Genomic DNA, 25,378 nt, shown 5'->3' on the forward strand with positions numbered 1-25,378 from the left:
AATTTCCTAATGTAACCATGAGGCATATTGAGGTCCCTGAGGAAGACACAACCCCTATTGAGACAGAAAAGGAAGAAGATTTGGTAACTCCTACTGCTCGAGTAGTTCAACTAGAGCTTCAAGTGTAGAACTTAGAACAGCTCATAGTTAAAGTGCAGGAGGATAAAGAACAGAGTAAAGAAGAACTAACTATGGAGATCCAGAAAAAGAAAAGAGAAGTTAGGGTTTGGAAGTACCGAGTTGTGCAATGTTTGAAGCAACTTAAAAAGGTGACAAAGAAACTAAAGAACATCATAAAGAAGAAGTCTGAAACATTGCAGGCTGATGTCAATATGCCAGAGTAGGATTGAGCTGGAATGCTCAAAGTTTGAAGGGTTTTTGCAAAGGTAAAGAGTTGTGTGAGGACACACAACAACTTAGGGATGGGAGGATGTTAGCCCCCTAATTTTCTCTCTTTTTTCCATCTTCCCCTTCCTAAATCATAACCATTTACCGTTTTTTTACCTCTTTTATACACCCTCATCTTGCACCAGTCCAAGCACAGTGACATATTTCATATAAGATTCATTTTTCATACTTTTAATTTAAATTAGCATTAATTAATAATTTATTACATGATTTCTTACTTTTAATCACTCTTTGTAACTTATCGATATCTCCAATGTTTATTAGGTATTTAAAGTACTTACTATGACTGTTGATCCTAGTGCAGGATTGGATCTTGCACCATTGCCAACACAACAAATCCTTGTAGCAGATCTGAACCTCCTTGATCACTGCCTTGTTTTGAGCAGCTTCAACCACGATAGCAAGATCGATCCAAAAGCATCCAAGATCGAATCTGTGAAGAAAGAAAGCTGGAGATTGGCTATGGCCAGTTTTGCTAACTGTCTAAGTTTAAAGGCCGAAAAGCTAAACTCTGCGTTTGGTTATGTAATCAGTTGAATGATCTATTTTGGCCTTTGGCCAAAGATCTATATAATGTAGAATGTAAATAGGAATAAGGGAGTTTTTGGATAGAACAGAGAGACACAGCCAGAGAGGCAGTAACAGGTTGTTGTATTTTGTTATCACCCGAATCTAGGCTAAACGATGTATTAATGTATGTACTTGCCTCAGTGAATTATTAAAAGGGAGCTCCGCCTCATGTTTCGCAAATCACATTTTTGTATTTGAGCTAATGAATTGATTAAAGTACTAAGCAACCTTTCTATTTAAAGGGGAAATGCATTGATTGGCTAGGGCCCAGCCAACCCAGCACATTTACCTCATTTCTTGTTTTCCTGTAGTTTATGTTTACATTGTCAAGTGTGATTTAATTTTAAGCACATGCATTCCTGTCTGAGTGAAAGAAGATCTATTGTGTGAAGTAGATAAATTTCCTTTTCTGCACTTGACTTCATATTGGTTTTTTTCTTGCCTGGTCCAAGCAGTAGAAATAACCCTGCACCAGTGCACATTGGTGTGATATTTCCTTTTCTACAATTCTATTTGGTTGGTTTTCCCCGCCTGGTCCAAGCAAGAGAAATAACCTTGCACCAGTGCGCATTGGTGTGATATTTCCTTTTCTGCAATTCTATTTGGTTGGTTTTCCTCGCCTAGGCCAAGCAGGAGAAATGAACCTGCACTAATGCACATTGATGTGATACAACAAGCCTTCTTAGTCTACTTCCTGCACTCTTCCTTCGTTCATTAAATGCTTATGATAGGATAAACGTATATTGATTGTTTCTTTATTCTTGCACTCTGTCAAGATCAGAAAAATTCACTTTTTATGTGTGAAATTTTATTTAACAGTACAATAGGACTTGTAATAGTTAAGCACTCATTTTCAGAATTAAATGCTAAATGCAGGAAGCTCTGATCTAGTGCAAGAACTAGTTTCTTGCCACGAGATCTGAGTGCTTTGAACCTGGAAAAGTTCAAGACCTTGTAGGAAGTGAAAAGCCTTTAGTAAAGACACCATTTATACCTTGTGCATAAATCTTTGTTCCTGCACTAGTGCCAGTAGACTGCGATAGTACAGGACAGATTAGTGCTAAAGAAGAAAAACACACACTCAGTAGTTAAACAATAATTAGCTAGACTGATTGCCCTTTATCTTTAATTTCCTCTTGCAAATGCATTCTTCCTTGTTCCAGTCTTAGATTATTTTGATGGTTCAAGTTGCCTTTTTCTCTTTTTAATTTTATTCTGTAATCTTTCCTTTAAAGAAAGTAGGGATTTATATTAGAAAGACTCATACCATCTCTGGCATTTCCTGTGCTTCGTCTCCAAGTTTACAGATCCCTTGGGTTGACAGATTAAGTGTTAAGGAGTTTGCTTAAGTGTAATTCCTACACCCAACACACCTATTTATACAATCCCATGGTCTGTGGACCATGGGTAGACTTTCAAAAATCGACTCAATTTTACATAAAAGAGGGTAAAAACCCTTTTTGATTTTTAACTAACTACACACTCCATGACCACAATTTGTGGATACTTTACATCTTTTTACATCAAAGCTAGTTCTTTTGCCCCAAAATTGACCCAGGGAACCCCATCCCAATAGGCCCCCAACAAAAGGTTTGTGACTCTTCCTCGAGTCACTCAGCTGGCATGATGATCTTACTGTGAAGATCCCTCAGCTCCACCTACAGAACTGCTACTTCAGTTGCGCTCTGTGTTGTTGCCCGCTTTACTTGCTCCACCAACTACTCTGTGGCTAGTCCTTCACTGGCTCGCTTGATCTTCTGCTGTGTAAGTTGCAAGTTCACTAACATTTTACTGTATGTTGGATGAGACTAGGTAAGCTTCATCCAACCAAGGACCCAACCTGTCCTTAAGGACTGCTTCCTTTTTCTGTGCTGCTTCCACTTGTACAAGGAGCTGCTTTGCCTCCTCCAACTTAGTGAAGCGTTGCGCTGTAGAAATGGTGTGCATTGTTGTCGCACGCCCTCCGCACATTGTGTAACTAATGAGATCACGAGCGCCGAAACCTCATCCACGCAACACTTCCTCATGACCTTACCAGCTAGTATCTACGTGGCAATTTTCACCACGGGGTCAATGATGGATGTTATGGAGTACCCGCGTGGCTTCTTGATAAGCTCAAATTTCTTCTTCATCTTTTCTACCAAGTCGCGCTCGCTTGTCTTTCCACCAAACTCCTTGGCCAGATTCAAGCCTTCATGCAGCAGGAGCATGATTCTGTGGACGAGCATGTCTGTGATGGGGATAGGTGCGCCAAGCCATAAACACCCATCATGCACCAGAGTTAGAAGTTGCCTTATACAGGTGGTATTGATATTGGATTGGTGGTAGTGGGGTACCCATAGCAAGCTCAACCAACCCGATTTATTTACTCCACGTATCCACTCAACTAGCTCCAACAGAGTGACACCAAAGTCTTTGTAATACACCTGTTTCATGTAATTCTTCATTGCAAGGTGGGGGAACCTCTCATGGTCAGCTAAGTCCCAATCCTCCATCTTTAAAAGGGGAACCCACGTCAGGCGTGGACCTTCAAAAGTGATAATTTTTGGCAACAAGGGCGTATGAATGATGAATTTTTCTATGTTTAGGTCCTTGGTGACCTTCACCTTTCCTTACACGGAGGGATATACTATGGAAACTTGGAAATGGGTTCCATGCCCTCATCATATATATCTTTAATGTCCTATTTGGCCTCCAAATCGACAACCTTCTCAGGCTTCTTGTCCTTCTTCTATGCCTGGGTAGCAGAGTGATTCCTAGGTGACTCGTGCACTGGAATTGGCCTCTTCTGCTTGTCTTTCTTTGTCGTGTGGGTATCACATACTGGTGTAGGCTTCGGCCTATACGACCTTGGTGCCATAGGCACAGGAGCCGGAGCCTCCATGGTCACTACTTTTGGGGCCGCTCCTTTAGAGGAAGCAGTTCCTTTGGTGCTTGAATTCTCACCGAGTCCTAACATAGTGCTGCAAATGAACTATCGAGTTTCCTCAGGTAGAGTATCGAACACAAATATTGTGACCAAATCCTTGAAAAACTTGCAATTCATAAGTGGCAGACAACACAACTCAAAAAATATAATGGTGCAAAGTGTTCTCTGCTAGACTGGCATGTGTAATTTATAGGAGAATTCGAATTCAAATCCGACCATTCCCCCCAAAATCCATCCATTAACGTTAATTTGGTGGAAAATCTTCAAAGATTTTAGCCTTAAATGTCACCGCCCCCCCCCACTCCTCTTAGTCATATCCTAGCTGTCAAATCGTGAATAGTGACCCTAACCATCATTTTCTTGTTGTGCTGCACAGTATCTCCCTCCATAGCATAGCTCCCTTCACACCACTTTTGGTACTGTGACATCACCCTTTTTCATGTAGTCCCCCTATCGCGGAGTCCCCAAAACCGGGCAATGCAGTTTATAGTCCCATGCTCCCTCACAGCTACCTAGACTGCTAAGACTATCCTGCCATCATGTAGTCATTGAGGTAGATCTCTTGCATATGGCTTCAATTGGCTTCCATTCACCTTTCCCCTGGAAATTTTATCCGTTCAACTTTACAAGATGAACCATGCCCCCATCTGTGATTTCTTTGATGACATATGTTCCCAACCAGTGCATCTGAAACTTTCCTAGAAACTTATCGAACTTACTATCATATAATAATACCAAATCATTTACCTTGAATGCGCACAGCTTGATGTGTTGATTGTGCCATGATTTTTCACGTTCCTTTTGTACTTGTTGATGAAATCTAGCCAAGAATTTGTCCTCTTGGAGCTCCATCAATTGCGCGAGCCATTCTTCCAAGGATCCATGGTCTGCCATCCCTGTGAAAGTTGTTATGCATAGACTAAGCATGATATATTCCATAGGCATCACACTTCTACACCATATACCAACCGGAAACGTGTCTGACTTGTTAGTTTTTTGCAATTAGTCCTGTATGCCCATAATACTACTGGTATGCGCACGTCCCAATCATCCCACTGCGCGTTTCAAATCTTTTTCAGCGCATTCTCCAAGATCTTATTGAAGGCCTCAATTGTTCCATTAGCTTGAGGATGATATGGTGTACTTTTCTGATGATACACCATAAAATCTTTTGTCAGTGCCCTGCTCATTTTGTTGAGGAAGTGTATACTGTGATCACTCATCAACACTTTTGGGCAGCCAAATCTGGTTAATACGTACTCAAACAAGTATTTAGCTGTTGTGACCCCTGTACAATCCTTCACAGGCTATGTTTTTTCCCATCTAGTCAGATACTCTATCGCGGCGATGATATAGTGCGCACCTGTTTTCTTGCCTGGGGGCTAAATTGGCCCTACAAAGTCGATTGCCAATTTCTCAAATGGCTGCAATGACACCTGAGGGTTCAGAGGTAGCTCATCCCTTCGCGACGGTCTGTCCATTCTTCAAAATGCATCACACGCCCTCCAATATGCTTTGGTATCCTTGTGTAATGTAGGCCAACACAACCCAGCGCGCATAATCTTCTACGTCATTTCCTTTCTTGCATAATGTCCTCCTGCAACTCCTCCATGAGCTTCAATGAGGATTTTATTTCATTCAAAATCGAGCACATATCGTTGGAGTATCTTCTCTGATCCCATCTTATACAAATGTCTAGAAATTACTAATAAATATGTCACGTGCATTGTTAGCTCTTTCTTCTGCTGACTGGTGTATCCCTCTGCATCCGTCCCAATAGTCAAGAACTGGATAATATCCATAAAGTGGTTATCCACTATGTGCACCACGAAGAGCTGTGCATCAAGCATCCCTTCCTCCAAATTAGTGTCTCCTCGCCTATCTCAATGCGTGACAAATGGTTAGTTCCTACATTTAACCTTCTTGGTTTTGCAATTACCTCAAAATCATATTCTTAAAATAAAAACAACCATCTGCATATCCCCCCCCCCCCCCCTGCAACACAGGCTTATTCACTAGATACTTCAATGAAGAATGGTTTGTGTACATCTTGAAATGTCTGCCCAACAAATAGTGTTTTAATTTTTAGAGCACATATACCATAGCCAATCCTTCTCACTCTGTCATTGAGTAGTTCTTCTCAGCCTTTGATAATTTCATTCTCGCAAAGGCTATAGGGTGATCCATCTCTCCTTCACTAGCCTGTGTTAGTACTACTCCTAACACAATACGTGAGGCATCAATGTGCACATGGAATTCCTTCTTCCAATTAGGGAAGACCAAGATCAACACATGACCATTTTTTATTTCAATATATCGAGATTGCGCTGACATTCTTCATCTCAACAGAAAGTAGTGTCCTTCTTCAGTAGCTTCTCCATAGGCATGGTAATCTGAGCATAAGCCTTAATGAACTTCTGATAATACCCAGTATGGCCCAGCATTGTGCACAGCTGTTTGACACTCCTCAAGGCCTCCAAATTGACTATTACCATGATCTTGGCAGGATCCACCATTAGTCCTTTCTTGCATACCACATGACCCAGCAAGATGCCAAAGGGGACGCAGAATAAGAACTTTTCAAGTTCAACATGATCTGATATCTTCAACACGTATCCAACATCAAGCATAGACTGGCTACATGGCACTTTACTAACCCAAACACTGTCCAGTAATCAAAATATACCTCTAACAATTTGTGAATAAACTCTCTAAATGCCTCAATGACTACGCGGGAGAATATCATTGGCGCATTCTTAAGTCCAAACGACATCACTGTATACTGAAAACAACCCCATTTCATCGTGAAGGTTGTCTTACTCCTGTCTTCTAGCATGAACTTATTCTGGTGGTACCCAAAGAACCCATCAGTGAATGAGTAGGACTCCTTCCCTCCAACATTGTCTAGTACCTCATCAATTAATGACGTCAGGTAAGGATCTTTTACACAAGCATCACTAAGCTTTCTTATTCCTATGCAAATCCTTATCTCTCCCTTCTATTTCTTTTCCTAAACTACCATTAGGCTCACCTAATCAGATTTCTCCACTGGTTCGATAATGCCCGCTTCAATCATCTAGTCCAATTCCAAGCAGACCTTTTCGTTATATTTGGGATTAAGGCAATATGGATTCTCCTTAACAAACTTCATAGCCAGTTTCAAAGTTATTTTCATCAAACCCAAATCGCTTATGATTCCATTCAAGTCCAAAAATTTTGTAGGAAAAAGATCCTGGTACTCGCAGAGTAACTCAACAACTTTATCCACTATGGCATCATCCCAGTAATCCATAATCTTCGCAAATTTTGGATCTACTTCAGTACCAATGTTTACTTGCCTAGTCTTCAATGACACGGTGATATCTAAGGTTTCCATCTGCGGACCTTCAACCTCGTGGTGGCCTTCTATTTTTTGGATATTGATATTCCTTGGATCCTCATCCTCCCCTTCAGTAGTCACATTATAGCTTTCCAGCGCATGGCACAACTAGGTGCTACAATCCAGTTGAATCAATTCCAAAGGATCTTGCGGAATTTTTAAGATTTCTGCCTTAACCTCCTGATGAGCACCAGTATTGCAACAAGAATGTTGCAACTCTTGGGCTACCAGCTTTACTTTATCAACTTGGGGTTCGTACAAACTTGGAGGTGATAGTGTTGTATACAGAAGTAAAAGTGATGGTTCTGCCTTTTGTCACTGCTCAACTGGTGAGAGACCATTGAGGTTTTTAACCCAGACTTCTATGGAGTCAAAAGAAGCTTGTTTTTTTTATGGAAGAAAGGGAAATCTACTCTAAGGGAGAGCTACTCTACTACAATAATGAAAAAGACTGAAATTCAATGCCAAATCGCACCATTTCCTAATTAAATTCCAAGAAACTATGCTTTGCAATAATGCAAAATTAACATGAACCAAACGCTACTATCTAATCATGGAAGTAACAACATCAAACATCACTAATGTGCAAGTAAAGAGAATGAAATAAATTTGTTTTTGCCTTTTCATGCAAAATCAAGTATGCAAACTAATTTCTTTTGGTGATGTGGCAGGTGAATTAAGGATGTTGGAGGATGGATGGAAGGGTTAGGAGATGGTTGGATGGTGTGGGGGACCCTTGGGTGACCTTTGGTGGCTTCCTAGAGGCAGTCCCTCAGTTCAGCCTCAAAACAGGCCATTACAGGAAAACCTACAGGATTCCCTATAAACCTACAAGATACAACCGAGGGCAAAATGGGAGGTGTTGGAGGTGATGTAAGGCTTAGGGAAGGTGGTAGATGGGTGGAATGAAGTGTGAAAAGGTATAGGATCACTCATAATTCAACAACAAGGATAGAAGATAGTTGGATTCACTCAATGTGCTTGGAAGAATTTCTATATAAAATGAAGAAAACTAGTGAAGGCAATGCTGAAAACAAGGAATGACTATGGTGGATGAAGTGGAAGGTGGTTTCTGGCTATGAAGTCTTTGTCTAATCCTAATGCACCTACTTTGCATAGAACATGTATACTTTCCAAAAATATATGTAAATAAGAAGAATTCTCATAAGCTAGAAAAGCAGAATTAATGAGCTAACTTCCTACATTATGCATGAGGAAAGTTGTTGAAAGGAATGAAAGCATGGATGAGATCTACTGCAAGAATGAATATATAAGTGATGTAAATGAAATCCTACTTTGCAAAACTAATCAAATGCTAACTTAAATACAGTAAACTCTAAAGCTCATACAAGAAATAGAAATTTGTGTTTTTGGGGCTGCATAAGGGTACCTTCCTCAAATCATGATACCAAAGGGAGGAAATGAGGCCAAGACACATACTGACAACCTTGTGGTTCTCCTTTTATCCCTTCTAACCTGCTATTGAAGTAAGGCACAAATGGAAGCAAACTAATAAACAACCAATCCAATCTCCACTACTTGCAATGAAAATACATCTAAAGGAAAATTAATAATGAAGCTATGAGACTAATCTAAACATACAAATACAAGAAAGAGGAACCTTGGTTGCTAGAGTTGGGCCCTAACCCAAGAGCTTTAGCCCTCTGAGTTAACTCAGTGCTAGCTCAAAAAAAAACTCATTCTTATTACCAAAATATAAAATTACATCAATAAAACTTCCACAAGTCTGGAGATCGAAAATAACTTAGATTTTTACAACAAAAATTTGAATCCTAATGAGGCTCTAGGCCTCTCTACTTATACAACTAAAGTCCCCAGTGACTTTCTTAAAATTATGGAGGCTCGACTCCCAAACTCGAGATAAACTATCTCTTTGTCTCTCACTTGCTTGGCTGCCTTCTAATCCTCATGACTTGGTTGCTTTCACTCCAAGCTGGTGTGATAAATGGAGGAATATTCGAATGGGGGGGGGAAGTAAATGAGGAGGATTTACCTCCTATAATCCCTCTCCCTTGTCCAATTTGAGTTTTAACCTTAGTCTTTGCCAAAATTCCTTTATTTTCTCCTTCAATCATGCATTCAGTGCATATTATTCCACTAGCCATAATATCCAACTCTAACTCATCTCATAAATAGAATATAAACCAAAACATGTAATAAGTTGTGAAAAAAGTTGGTTTGACTAAGCTAGGAAGTGAATTAAGGCCCATATAATTACCCAATGATGAGGCTCATCATCACCTCCCTACTGAAAGTGTTACTCATCCTCTGAGAAACTCAATCAACATCCATATCCTTCATATCTCTAGTGGCCTCCCTGACATCCCATGTCTCTGCTATGGTTTCTTCTTCTTGTTCATGGAATCTTGCTTTCTTTTATACCTCCTCCCACTACCTCTTTTCTTCTTCTTCTTTCCTTCCTTCTAGCATTCCTAAGAGTAGTGGTGGACTAAGTTTAAGGCCAATCCAATTGACTTTCAGCCTTTGTATAGATTTCTTGTATACGCGCTTCAAAAATTTAGACACTATTTGCTGGGTGGACATTTTAAGATGTATACAAATCATTCTACGTTGACATACCTGATCAATAAGCTTGTGTTGGGGGGGAGAATCTACAAGTGGTTGTTATTGTTCCAGAAGTATGATTTTGAAGTTATTGTGAAGCCTAGATGACTGAACGTGGGACTAGACCATCTGTCGCGCATTGAAACGGGGGGAAGAACCCACTAATTTGGAGGAGGGATTTCTTGGCGTGCAACTCTTTGTAGTGCGCATCCTAGATGGTCACTTTGAAGATATCATACACTTCCTAATGACAAGAACTGCCCTGTAAGGCTACACCACCCAGCAGAAAAAGGAGTTAGTGGTGCACACAGCATACTTTCCTGTCATTGCCAGACATCTGTACAAAATGGGGTATGATGAAGTATTATGACAATATGTACTGGAGTTTGAAAGGAGCTGTATCCTCATGGACACTCATGGGGTTGCCGTAGGAGGGAATTACGTAGGAAGGGTGACCGCATAGAAGATCCTACACGCAGGGTTGTGGTGGCCAACCCTCGAACAAGATTCAAAAGCATACTGCAAGGCGTGTGATGTGTGTCAAAGGATTGGCAGGTCATCACAGAGAGATGCACTGTCTCTAAACCCACGGATGACATTACAACCTTTCGAGAAATGGGAAATAGATTTTGTGGGACCCATTCAGCCTCAAGGAAAGAAGATGGGTGCACAATACATTATCACTGCGACTGAGTATTTGATTCGATGGGTGGAGGCACAATCTATGAAGGACTGCATAGGCATGACCATTACAAAGTTTCTCTTTAAGTATGTACTGATGCAATTTGGTTGTTGAAAGATTTTGATGAGTGATCACGGTACACACTTTCTGAATGAAACAATCAGTGCACTGACGGAGGAATTTCAGGTATATCACCAGAAAAGCATGCCTTATCACCCACAGGCTAATGGGATGGTGGAAGCATTCAATAAGTTATTGGAGAATGCACTGACCAAGGTTTGCAACGCTCAGCGAAGTGATTGGGACCTACGCATACTCGCAGTAACTATGGGCATATTGAACAACGTGCAAAAAGTTGACTGGATAGACACCCTTTAGGCTTGTATATGTTATTGAAGCAGTGAGGCCAATGGAATACATTGTTCCTAGTCTGTGCATAGTGGAACTCACAGGTGTGATGGATCACAGAGCCCCAGAAGAGAGGCTTGCATAACTTGCTAAGCTTGAGAAAGAAAGGTTTCTTGGTGGATTTCACCAACATGTCCAAAAGCAACATGAAAAAGCATGGCATGATCGGCAAATTAAATTGTGCACCTTTAAGGTAAATGATCTAGTTTTGTTATATGACAGCAAGTTTGATAAATTTCTAGGGAAATTCAAGATGCATTTGCTAGGGCCCCCTGTCATTAAGGATATTACCGACGGTGGAGTAGTTCAGTTAGTTAAATTGAATGGAGATCCCTTCCTAGGAAAGGTGAATGGCAACCGATTGAAGCCATACACCAGTGATCTGGTTAGGTGACTATATGAAGGTAGCATAGTCTTAGTGCTCCATGTAGCTAAAAGGAGACATGGGACTATAAACTACATTGCTCAGGTTGGGGAACTACGTGATTGGAGGATTGTGTGGAAGGAGGAGATGTCACAGGGTTCGTGACAACACGGACAAAGATGCGCTACACAGGGAGAAATCGTGCAGGTCAGTCGGAAAGTGATTGTTGAAGTCACTGTTCATGATTTAATGATGAGAATGTGGCCAAACGGAGCAGGCAATTGGCATTTAAGATGAAATTTATGGGTAAGATCCTTGAAAATCTGCTGCCAATCCGGCATTAATGAACTGAATTTGGGGGGACGGTCAGATTTGAATTCAAAATGGCCTATAAATTACATGTGGCTACCCAGCAAAAAACACTTGGCATTTTGAGCATTGAGTTGGTGAGTTCTCAGATGTGCATGAACCATGCATTTTTTGAAGAATTTCTTAACTGCCCAACGTTTGATCAATTTCCAGAGTCTAATTGCAATTTCATCAGTGACATTATCCTAGGATCAGAAGATATGGATGCCGAAGTAGTGATAGCCAAGGGGGCTATGTTGAAGGTTGTTATGGAGGTAGAGGAAGCTACTCTGGAGGTTGTAGAGGTACAAGCTAAAGTTCACAAGTCACCACGAATGCCTAGACTGAAGCCTACCCCAACCGAGGAGAGTGTGAAGGATAAGAAGGGCAAGTAGGCTACGATACCAATCTGCGCATCGCCTAGAAGAAACCCACAGAAGGACAAGCCCACCACACAGGAAAAGGGAAAAACTATTAACTTGGAGCCATAGGAGGAAGAGATTGAGGACATCCCAATGGATGATGAGGATTTGGGGGTGGAAGTGGAGGATGTTGAAGTCGAGGGTTCTGACAATATTACCAAATTGCCCAAATACGTCCCTCCATACAAGGGCAAGACCAAGGTATGAAAGGACATTGACGAAAGCAATATTGCCTTGCACATACCTCTGTTGTCGAATGAGATTGTCTTTGAAGGACTGCGCTTGGGGCGGGTACTGCTGTTAAAATTAGAAGACTGGGACTTAGCTGCCATTGATAAGTTCCCTCACTTGGCGCTAGAACAACTAATGTACCATGTTGTTCACACAACCACCGGGGTGACTGTGTTCGAACCACGGAAGTGGCTTAGGGTTGTAGACAAGGCAGGTCTACTCAACCTGCTATGGGTGCTGCACTATAATCACACAACCATTACAGTATTGGTCATCAAGAAGCTGCTATGCTTGGGTCATGATGGGTGTCTATGGATGGAGGAGCCGATATCCATCATTGACAGGTTGATCCATAGGATCACACGACTGCCCTATATAGGGAAAAATCTGACCATGGTGTTTGTTGGAAAAGATGGTGAGTAGGCCCTCGCGGAGGCCATGAAGGAGAAATTCAAGCTCATGAAGAAGATGCAAGGCTATGCCATCTCAAGTACCTATGATCCTATGGTCAAGGTGGCCATGCAGATTTTGGCAGGAAAAGTTATGCGGAAGTGTCACACAGATGAAGTGCCAGCACCTCTCACTTCTCTAGTAGCCTAATGCGCAAAAGGAGTTTAGTTTAATTGGGCGCATTATCTTTGCGATGAGTTCATTACGAACTACCGCAAGGCACAGGAGCTCAGCAAGACCTTCCACTATGCATGGCTCTTGCCATCCATTTTGATGGTAGCCTGGGAGGTGGCTAAAGACCGTCAATTCCCCTCGATCGTGCTAGACCTGCCAGAAGTAGTGAAGTACACTTTGCTGTGGATGACCAAGGATGCTCAGCGCATCAAGGATAACAAGATCTTCTAGATCTTGATGGAAATGGGTATATGCATGGCTATCAATCACAAGTCATGATTGTCACCTACTGTGTTTGCCAAACTACAGGAGTACGTGGAGTTCGAGGCAGACTTTCAGCGTGTATCGATGTTGGCTTGTTGGGGCCTGACCCAGGTTCAGAAGTGATTTATCCAAACAAATCCCAAAACTACCGGCCCTTTCAGTAATAGCTCGTGGTGCGCAGACTGGGGTCTCACCCGAGGTAGTATGGGAGGGTGCTAGAACCAGGTTTCTACACCCTAGGGATGTCTTGATGAAGTTTAGGAAGTTCACGAACCGAACCTGCACGGCTATGCCGCTCCGTGCAGCCATCTGTCCTTCGCAACTTGTGTGACTGCTTCCTCTTAGCTCTGTAAAGAGCGTGAAGAGGTGCTATCTAGATCCTTTATCCTTACTGTGCTATTATTATAGATCTTGACTTAATTATGTGTACCTAATATTCTCATTAACCATTCAACATTCATAACAAGTGTGCGCAATCATAAAACTGTAAAGAGATGCATAAAGATAATAGAACCATAAACACATAGTATTTCAGAATCAACTTATCTTTTATTAATCCTTTGTTCTAGTACAATCCCAACTCTGCCCTGCGCACTTAGTTGCAAGGGTCCGCGCACACAGCTGCGGACTCTACTAGGCCTCTGCGCACACAGCTGCCGAGCCTCTTCCTACTACTACAACCCAAGACTTAGACTTACAGACTCAGAGCTTAATTCATCATCCAAAAGAACATCATAAGACATCAGACTGCCTTTGCACTTAGAGCCTTGCTCATTTTATACAATCCCATGGTCCACGGACCATGGGTAGGCCGACACAATTTACATTGAATTATATTATTTTACGGTGGACAATCCTAGACTCTTGCACTCCACACCCACATTTCGCGGGTTCTTTACATTACACTTGACCAAAATCTGGGCTTTAAGCCCCAAAAACCCGCTATGAGGGGATCTGCTACTCAACAGGCCCCCAACATAATCATCGTGACCCATCCTTGAGTCACTCTGTTGGCGTGTTGATCTTCGCGCAAAGTCCATCTAGCTGTGCCTGTGTTGCATGAAGATTTGTAGCGCACTGCTCTGTCGTCCGCTGGATCCATTCTACTCGCACGACCAAATGCTCATTGTCAGGGTCACATCCCTGTCTTAGATCACACATCACTTTCATTTGCACAAGTTCTCCTTCAATGTCGGTCGTGATGAGGAAGGCCTCATCAATCCAAGGCTGGACGTGTGCTTTAAGTATTGTCTCTTTTTGGTGCGCTACATCCAATTGCTCCTTCAATGCCTTTTCCTATTGCAACCTCATGAGCCATTGAGTTAGGGCCATTGTCTGTGCCGTCCCGTGCATGTTATCATATTGCATTTGAAGCTCCCCCACCTCTGTTTCCACCCAATGTATGGTGGGGTCCTCCTGTAAGGTTGTGAGGACCCCAAAGGATTCTTCTAACAATGTGGCATAGCTCTGCACTACCTGTTCAATTTCTTCCAAACCTTTTCCGGATATCACCAATACACTGATCTTGAACTTGTGGGGGCGTGGAGGGTTGTGCCTTTAACCATAGTTCAACAATTTGTAGGTTGAGGTCTAGCTGAATCTTCATAGCTTCCTCCTTCGCCTTGCGGAATCCACTGACCAATTTGTGGATCCATATTCCTACTAGCAGATCTGTCGCAATTTCCAGTTCTGGGACACGATGACATGCTTCCTCTATGATCTGCTCCAACTGCTGGTTCTAAGCCACCACTTCCTCACATTCTAAGTTAAGATGTTCGATGTTGATTCATTTTTCACTTAGCAGTTGCACTGTGCATCCCTCACTAGTGCGGAGTTCTATCATCACTCCATCTTATAGCTGGTATAAAATATCCTGCGGAAGGGCAACTAAGTTTAGGCCGAGTCCCTTAATCCGTCCTACCATGGCTCTATCCTCCACGCTATCCACTGTTAGTTCTCCTTCTGGAAGTGCAACGGTGTTGGCCATTTTGGCCCGCAACAACTGCTCTGTTGCCAATGCTCTCATGGCACCGTAGACGGCTACCGGTCCTTCTTGTGGGAGTCGCACCTGAAGTCCCTACAGTTGTGCCCTGAGTGCCCCCAACACATTTTTCTGCTCTGTCATTACTTCTTGGAGCGCCTCCCTGGTGACCTTGCGAACTATGTCACCGATGTCGTAGAGATCACCCTCTATCAATGTAATAGGCTCCCCATCCAATTTGGAAGCCTTGGTCTCCTTCCGTGGCCCTGTTTGTTTCGTCGTACGTGGCAGTTTCAATTGTGTAGAGGTGGTGCTTGGGACTGCACCTTCCACCGTATCTTCTGTCCCATGTCCTGTGGTCAGGTCTGATCCTCTTTCCTCCTGTGTTGTGGTGGCCTCAGCTGCTGTTGTTTCTTCAGCAAGCTTGGTTTGTTCTACGGTGGCCTTTGCTACCTCGGGGAAAGCCCTTACCTCCTCGGCTAACTGCTCGTTTCGCTTCTATTGTGCCAGAAGCTTGGCGGCATCCTTCCATCATTATATCGCTACCTCATCACGCATTTCTAGATCCGGGGCACACCATTCGAGTGGCCATGAGTCGAGCACCATGAAAACAACATCATCAATTGCGAGGAATGGGAGTTTGGTCTAGTTCTGCTCCGGATCCATCCGTGCCTTGATATACACATTATGCATATCTGCCTTAAATTCTGCAAAGCTCCGCAGATTGTCGTATACCATGGGGGATATGCACGGCCATTTGTAGATCCACATCCGTATGCTTGCCTCCATGAGGATCTAGAAGGTCTTGATCTCACAGATGCGCGTGGCATGCCTTGTCACCCAGAGTGACGCGTATTTTGCTATGTCTGGCAAGTCATGGTCAAGGGGAGGAAACTGACTATCCTCTAACAATTCCCCTGCAACCAACAAGATGGATAACAACAACCACGCGTAGTGTAAGGTCTTAGCCTGCTCCTAAGCTTCCTTGCAATTTGTCAGGAACTCCTCGGAGAGGAACTACGCCCAGTTGAATTGCACCCCCTCTGCGCATTGTTCATCCAGAGTGATGAACGTTTCTAGTACCTCTTTGCCATGACATTTTCTCATCACTTTTCCTGTCAATAACTGAGTGGCTACCCACACCCCTTTGTCTTGAATTCTAGTAATCACATAGCCCCTATGCTTCTTCTCCAGCTTGTATTTCTTCTTCATAGCTTCTGCGAGCACCAAGTCTTCGCTTTGGCCAGCTATTTCCGTGGGGTCCCTTCCCATATAGGGAAGGTTTGAAATCCTATGAATCAACTCTGCCGTAATGGGAATCGGCTCCTCTAGCCACAAGTACCCCTCATGCACTAGGAAAAGCAGTTGCCTAATGACAAATATCGTGATTAGTGGCCGGTGAAAATTTGGAATCCATAGTAGGTGGAGTAGCCTGGCCTCCTCCACCTCACATAGCCATTTCTATGGCTACAGCACTGTAACTACCCCCTCCTTGCTTTGTTTCATAAGTTGGCTAGTCTTCAAATGCGGGAACTTTTCACTTTCTGCGAGGTCCCAATCTTCAAACTTCATTGTGGGTACACTGTCCAAGACTGAAACCTTAAATAAAATTCCATCTGGGAAGAGTGGGGTTTCGAGCGCATTCTTAATGGTATCCATGTCCTTGGGCACTTTGGCTTTCCCTTTCCGTGGGGGGACATATTTGGATAGTTTTGTTGCAGCGCGCACTGGCTGAATGTCTCCCTCCACTTCTTTGTCTAGTTCATTCTCTTCTACAAAGGCCTAAAGATCCTCCTCCTCATCATCTGTCTCAATATTAACCATCTTGCCCTTATCTTCCATAGTCAGTTTATCGAACCATGGATTTCGTGGAGACATACAGACCGGTCCTGGTGCATCCCCTATCGACGACGTAGAGTTCTGCGCAGATCCCTTGGTCGTTGACATCATTCTGATTAGGGAATCCTGTGTCTCCTTCGATAGTGTTTCAAACCAAGGACTTGCTGTCACAGCCTCCAAATTTGTTAGGTTCATACCCACTTGATTCGCAACTGAATTCTCAAAATGCCAAGGGTTGTTTGGTGGAGAGCCTCCTGTGATTTATAGGCCTTTTTGAATTCAAATTCGATCGTTTCCCCCCTTATTCAGCTCATTAATGGGAGATTGGCGGCAGTTAGCCTCAAATCTAGTTTTGACTTCATGTCTTAATTGCCCACTGCCCGCTCCTTGTTTCCTTAAATTGAACATCTTGTCCTGAACAGTGACTTCAATGGTTACTTCCCAACTTACCCATGTGGCAGCGCAACCCCCTATGCGTGTACACGACCCATGTGTCATATTGATCCTGCGCGTAACTTCCGTGTTGTGCAGCTCCCATACAGACTCTTTAATAGTCCTGCACTCTCTTTCAATTTCTTGGAGCGTTGGGACTGTGCTTCCTACAGATAGTCAAGTGGTCACACCACCGGTGTGAGGCTTCACATCACCTTCCAACCCGATCTATGGGCCTTCCTTAGTCACCCTCGTGCCAGTCCACACCTCGGATTCTTCCTTATGCGGTGCACTTCCCTGATTACTTTGTCTAATAAGGTGCGGTCGCAGCCATGGTAGCCTAGCCAGAAAATCTCCTCGACAGTCTTCTAGTGCGGTGGTAGGGTTGCCCATATGTTGTCTTGTCCTTTGGTCGACACGTAATGCTTGCGCAATTTCAATTTCCAGTTTTATGATATCTGCATCCATTAACATGCTCTTCTACTTCATTCGTACCCGATCTTCTTCGAGTTCGTGAAGCTCAATGTTCCCTCAGCAAATGTCTTCTTGAATCTACATATGTTTGTCCTCACGCAGCTGCATAATTTCTTCACTTTGGTTCTCGCATGCTATCTCAATTATGGAAGTTATTGCACAAGGATTCTTTTCCCATGCTACGGACTCAACTCTACTCATCGTCTTCAGAATCATTCCCACACTCAGGTTCTTGTGTATGGGCTTATAGGCCTATCGAACTGTTGGCATGTGCATGTCCTAATCAGTTTGTTCTGCCTGGTAAGCTCTATTCATTATTCCGCATAACTTTTTGAAGGATCTGATGTGGAATATTTGTGGTGCGGGTGACTTTTCCTACTGCTGTGTCTGGTTCTGATTTTCAATCCTTAGTCTAGGATGTGCTTGCATATCACACGTCTGCACCCATCAAGACAGGTGGGCATGCAAGCTACTTCGTCCTAGCTACCTGGCTCTCGTTTGATGCTAGGGACTTCCAAATCGTAAGCACATCCATCTTATACATTTGCGCCAGTTTCCAATGGTCTTCTGATGTGTACTCCACCATCATGCGGGTGTTGTGCGCAATGCCCATTCCAATGCGCCATACCACTTCTGTTCTGGTATTGCACTTTCAAATTTGTCTAAGAATTCATCCACTGTTGTTACCCCATCATATGTTGGCAGTTCCCCTGCTTCTTTTGTCACGCACTGCAGTGATCTAATCATCATGTTGCAATTCAGTGTTGTCACTTCATGCAACTGGTTCTGATAGCATTCTACTTCTTCATCTGAATCCGAAGTACAAGAATTGTCGCACTCCCATGAGATTCTCCCATCTGCAGTTGGGTTCACCCGATCCTGGTCTTGTGTTGTTATCTAGTAAATACAATCTAGCTCATCGTCGCTTTCATCGTCGCATATAGGTTCAGTGTAGCACACTCCTTCGACTGTATCTAATGGAACTACTATGCGTAGGGACTTCTTCTCGAATATCATCTTCTACTTCTTCAGGTTAATGACTCCATTAATATCAGTGGCCTAGTCTATTCCTAGCAACGCGAGATAAGGATTGTTGTCATCAACAATCTCTATTACTTCAAAGTTCATCTACGTGCTCACACCTTCGATATCAATTGTTGCCCCTTGCAACCTCCCCATGGGAAAAATATTTTGTTGGTTCACCATTCATAATTGAATAGGGGACCATTGTAACGTGGGCCTGCCCATGCATTCCCATGTTTTCTTCAGTAATACATTCGCGTCTGAACCCAAGTCTAGGATTACCTAGTCCATTTCATACTCACCAATCTGTGTTGTCAATCTCATTTCTCTCTCGGTGTGCAATGCATGCTTCCCCAATTTCCAGACAATGTGTAGTTCCCCTAACCCTACACACCTGGTGATCAGCTCCTATAGTCACTTAACTGCCTTATTGTTGTGCAGTAGTTTCATGCACGTCTCCAAAAAGGTAGTAAGCATAGAAGGATCCATCCTTGGCTCTGGTTAATCCTTACTACTTGAAGTGGAGGCCTTCGTAAAGCTCTTCTTAGCTTCTATAAACATCTCCTTTGTGCGTTCTAAGTCAAACTCAGGTTCTTTTGTAGGAGCCTTGCGAACCCATGTATCTTCCTCGGGCTGCTTACCCTTATCCTCTCCTGTGGTCGCACCACTTCTGAGCACTATGTTCACATTTGGGTCTTCTTTACGTGGTTTAGATCTCGTCATTTGGATATTTTAAGTAGGAGTAGGCTGGAGTACCCCTTTCTCACACATTTGTGTAATCAAAATAGGACAATCTACCATTTCATGATCAAACTGAGAATAGTATGAACAGGATACTCTCGTTGGGTTGGTACAATCGTGAGTGTAGTGCCCTGGTCCTCCGCAATTATAACAAATTAACTATCTACGACCCCATCCTAGCCCCATTCCTCCTCATCCTCAAAGTCGCCCCTGAAATCCAGCGTGTGCCATCCCTGCGGCTGCGTCATGGCCTCGCATTTTTGTCTATATTCTATAGTCTAGGGTCCGATCCATCGTTAACTCGTAGCTGCGACAAGTATGTTGGTCGTGGCCTACTGACCTGCAAAAATTATAAAACAACTGTTGGGGAGTCTATGTATACTTATGAAACAAATGACAATTATCTGTCATGTGATTTTCTCCTATCTGATAGATCACGCACCATAACATGGGTGTCACACTCGGTCCTGTCTGTGCCTCTGGTCTCAATGGAATTGGTCCCCCTCCTGCCAAGTAGTTCGTGAATACCAGACAATGATCCTTGTAGTGGCCCTGGCTTTTGCATTTTATGCACCACACTTCCTCGCGTGCCTCTGGCCGTGGTGCCATATCCTACTTCAAGCTCTACATTTCCAGGTAGAGATTTTGTAGTTGCACATGGATTTGTTGAACTCCAAACCCCGGATCTTGTATCGGTGTTTCATGCAACCTCATCGCCATTTCCAACGCTTCGACCTAGGTTGAAAGCTTCTTTTGTGATAGCGCCATCCTCAGGTGTGGTGTTAAAGATGCCATAAACCATGCACAGTGCTGCGCATCTGTTAGTGTCATATTAGCCTTGCAGATCGTACTCTTCAGTCACTGATCCAAGTCCCATAGGGTTTCTCTTGGAAGCATGGTGATCTCTTTGAACCCGATGATTGACTGTGTCTCTGAATTCGTCTAGCTAAATCTTTGTTCAGCGCATTCTGGATCTCCGTTATTCCTGCATTTGGGTGATCATTAGAGTGCTTGATATACCATGTCAAAGCGCGATCCTGCAGCATGCTCACCAATGTAGCCTTCTTAATGTTGTCGTCTGTAACCCCTTGCACTTTGCACACTGCTCTTACTACAAACCAGAATTGGTCCGGATCCTCATTCCCTACTCCTCTAAATACGAGTAACTTGATCACATTTGCCATGCTGAACTGCGGGTTTGGTGGAGGTGGGGTGGGTGTGGATGGAGGTGAAGGAGGTGAAGCGAGTAGTGGCATAAGTGGAAGTGGTAATTGCGGAATGCGTTGCCTTATCAAACTGGCCACACTTCTCGGAGAGAGCTGAGTGAGCTCTTCCTCGCTCTCTCATGATGGTGAAATCAAGGGATTGTTTCGTAATTCCCCACTACCTTAGTAGATCCTTCTGCTCCGCATCATTCCAAACATTAAGGTATTCGCATCGCCCGTTTTTCACATAACAACATCTTAATCCAAGTATTCAAAGATTCAATTTACTTACCTCACAGTCCCTTGAGCAAACATCTTTCTACTTCGCTATAGCTCACCATTATTTCTATCACAAATTCAGTGATAAACCCCCCTATTATCTAGTCAAGCCAATGGTCCACAACTCGCGTGATGTTACCTTCTGATGCCTCTAGTCTGCGCACTAATTCCGGAGTCCACACTATCGGTTGGTCGAGCCTATACTTTCCCTGGCTGTCAGTGAACCTCGTGATCCACTCATATAGTTCAGAAGGAAAGGACGCGAAGAAGATCTCGTGGATTTCTTTATATACGTGGCGATCCAGCCACCTTTTCTCGAATATTTGCGGAGTTTTGTTTTCCTGTGTCATGAACTCGTGAAGCTTCTTATCCAACCACTCTTCAATTTCCTTCTTTTTTGGGTTCTAATGGCATGACATTAGACATCCCTTAGGCAAATCCCGGTCCCAACAACGGAACCATTTTTTGGCTTGTTGGGGCCTGACATAGGTTCATAAGTGATTTAGCCAAACAAATCCCGAAACTACCGGCCCTTTCGGCAATAGCCCGTGGTGTGCTGACTGAGGTCTCACCTGAGGTAGTATGGGAGGGTGCTGGAACTAGGTTTCCACACCCTAAGGATGTCTTGATGAAGTCTAGGAAGTTCGCGAACCGAACTTGCGCACCAGCGCTGCTCCGTGCAGTTGTCTGTCCTTCGAAACTTGTGCGACTGATTCCATGGAACTCTGTAAAGAGCATGAAGAGGTTCTATCTAGATCCTTTATCTTTACTGTGCTATTATTATAGATCTTGACTTAATTGTGTGTACCCAATATTCTCATTAACCATTCAACATTAATAACAAGTGCACACAATCATAAAACTGTAAAGAGATGCATAAAAATAACAGAAGCATAAACACATAGTATTTTAGAATCAACTTATCTTTTATTAATCCTTTGTTCTAGTACAATCCTAACTCCACCCTGCGCACCCAGCTATAGGGGTCCGTGCACACAGCTGTGAACTCTACCAGGTCTCTGCGCACATAGCTGTAGAGCCTCTTCCTACTACTACAACCCAAGACTCGAATTACAGACTCAAAGCTTAATTCATCATCCAAAATAGCATCATAAGACTTCAAACTGGCTTTACACTTAGAGCCTCACTCTATTTATACAATCTGATGGTCTGCAGACCATGGGTAGGCTGACACACTTTACATTAAATTATATTATTTTAGGGTGGAGAATCCTAGACTCTCGCACTCCGCACCCGCATTTCGCAAGGTCTTTACATTACACTTAACCAAAATACAGGCTTCAAGCCCCAAAAACATGCTATTGGGGGATCCACATCCCAACAATCGATCAGGGCATGGAAGAACCCTGAACAGAAGTAGCATGACTTGCCTTACTTCGCAACTGATGACGTGATCAATGCAGTTCTTGATTGTTGGCTGGAAGAGTGGCGCACTACCTCAGACTTGGCGGTGGGATCAAGCAAGTCCACCATGCAGTGCAAAAAGGAGGAGTCCAAGCTCAAGATTGTGTAATTGGATGAGAAGTGGAGAAAGGAGGCCGAGGCCAAGACCTAGGCAGAGCACGATGTCACACAGTAGGTGGAAGAGTAGATAGATGAAGCAAAGCATGGCTCTGACAAATGAGCGTGCTCGCGCTCACCCAAAACAGAGGAAGAAATGGATGAGGAAACAAAGTAGCACAGAGCGAGCCCATAGACGAAATCGTACTGTATCAAGCATCCAAGAGGATAGGAAAAAGTTGGGTCTCGAAAGAAATCCAAAGCTAGTAAGACGTCGTTGGACCCAATCACCCTAACAGAGGGAGATTTGAATGACATTGGAGATATGGTGTGAGATGTCACCGTGGAGGTACTACAACAGTTCGAGTAGCAACAAAAAAAAGTATTGGGGGCCATCCAGATGGGTCTGCATGAGCTACGAATCTGTGCATCACAGGCTAGCGTGGTATCCACCAGCCTCGCCATTGGTACTTCAGAAGCTGCCGGGATGCTACATGAGAAGGAATCCTAAGAAATAGTGATGTTGGAGGGAGCACTAACCATAGAGGTCAAAGCTAACAGACCCACTATCATCACCCTTAAGGGAGTAGGGATGAACTTTGTAGCGCTTCCTGGCGAGGCACTCCACCTCCTGCAGGAGGGAGTGATCATAGAGCTGAGGGCCTATGAACAGTGTACTTTGCAGGTGATCAGTGAAGAGTAGATCAATAATGTGTAGTTGGCCCTACAGTGAGGCTCTGCCATCGCCATCATGACTGATGTAACTAACCAAAACAAGTGCATAGTTCAGGTCGTGGAGGAAGCATGTTGAATGGTCCCAGAGTTGGCCATTCCTAAGGGAGAACTAGTAGAGGTGTGCATTCACAAACTTTATATAGGGGTGCGTGACGCTCAAACAGAGTTGGCTAAGGTTTAGCTGGAGCTGAACCTCCAGATTGCAAAGTTGTAGTTGAAGGCCCAGCCTTCAACTCTGCCAGAAGTAAAGTAGAAGCACACAACCATTGTCACAGAGGTGATAACAGCAGTAGACCGTGTAGTAGTAGACTACACACGGCTGTTTGAACAGTCGTTCGAGGTCTTGACTAGTCTACAAGAAGATCCTAATGTACAAAGGCTGGAGACAAAGGCACAACAACTGAAATAGTGCTATGACGACTTAAAAGGAACAGTGTGCACCGCCGCCCTCACATAGAGACTTGCGAAGCTACAGGAGGCCAAAACACTAAAGAAACAAGTAGATGTAGCGTAGCACAAAGAGGGAGTGTTGAAGGCGCGCTTGAAGCCTTGGTTGGATGAAGCTTATTTGGTCATGGCCTCCATTGAAGGCAAGCTTGCTAGTCTATAGGCAACTTAGCAGAAGCTTCAGGCTGATAGTTTAGGACCAGCGACAGAGCAGTTTGTTGAAGAAGTGCAGGTAGCCACGCAGTGCACTGTCGAGGTTGTTGTCATAAAGGTCGAGCTAGGAGGTCATTGCGCCTAGATCTCCACAACTGTAGAGTCACTCGAGGGCGAGTCACCATGTTTATGTTGGGGGCCTGTTGGGAACGGGTTCCCTCAAGAGCATTTTTGGGGCTAAACGCCCATGTTTTCGGACAATTTTTTAATAAATTTGTAAAGTCTCCACATTTTGTGGTCGCAGAGTGCGAAGGTTTCAAGATTCATAAAGGGTTGTCCACCCTTATTTTGTAAAGTGTCAAGTCGGCTGTAAAGATCTACCCATGGTCCATGGACCATGGGATTGTATAAAAAGGAGCTAAGTAAGCTCTAGGGAGTTAGAATCAATTATGCTTTGGGAAGTTGGTAGAAGATTCTAAGTGTTTTCGAGTCTTAGCATAGGTAGAGGTTCTGCAGCTAAGTGCGCAGAGGCCTAGTGTAGAAGTCCACAGCTAAGTGCGTGGACCCCTGCAACTGTGTGTGTAGGGTGGATAGAGTTTGTATTAAACTAGAAGATATAAATAAAGAGAAGTATTCTGTAATTACTATGTATTTAGTCTCTATTAATGCATCTGATTATATTGTGATCTGGGTTTATTTTACAGTATTTATTTGATGCGCAAATGTATGTGATTATATCTGTTAATTGAACACAAGTAAAAATATCAGTTTACACGATGCTAACTATAATTTATTAGTAAAATAAATAAAACACTTGAGATAACTTCGGAACCCATACCATACATTGTCAGAGCAGCGCGAAAGTACCTAAACCGTTGGTTAGGGCTACGTGAAGGTCAACTATACACATTCGTGAAGGTAATGAAGGGCGGGATAAAAGGTAGAACGATAAGCCCTAAGGCCTAGTGACCTGCACGAAGGCAGGAGCAAAGTGTATAAACTGACATCACAAACATCTCAAGGTGCGAAAACTTGGTCCCCCATACTACTTCGGGTGAAACTTCAGTCCATGCTCCACGAGCCGATGCCGAAAGGGCCAGTAGTGTAGGGATTTGTTTAGCTAACTAACGCTGAACCTGGGTCATGGCCCATGAATCCAACATGAGGGTACCCAAATTTGTAGAATACATTCTCCCTTAGGAACTCATCTACCTTCTCCTCTGTTGCTTCTTTAATTGCCTTTGTTTCAGCCCACTTAATCAGATAGTCAGTGCACACAATGATATACTATTTTTGTTTGGAAGGAGGGTCAATAGGTCCAATGAAGTCCATG

The sequence above is a fragment of the Pinus tabuliformis genome, chromosome 7 (genome assembly GCF_031772625.1).
Source record: "Pinus tabuliformis cultivar Carrire ecotype Pingquan chromosome 7, CPIR1, whole genome shotgun sequence".
Lineage (NCBI taxonomy): Eukaryota > Viridiplantae > Streptophyta > Pinopsida > Pinales > Pinaceae > Pinus > Pinus tabuliformis.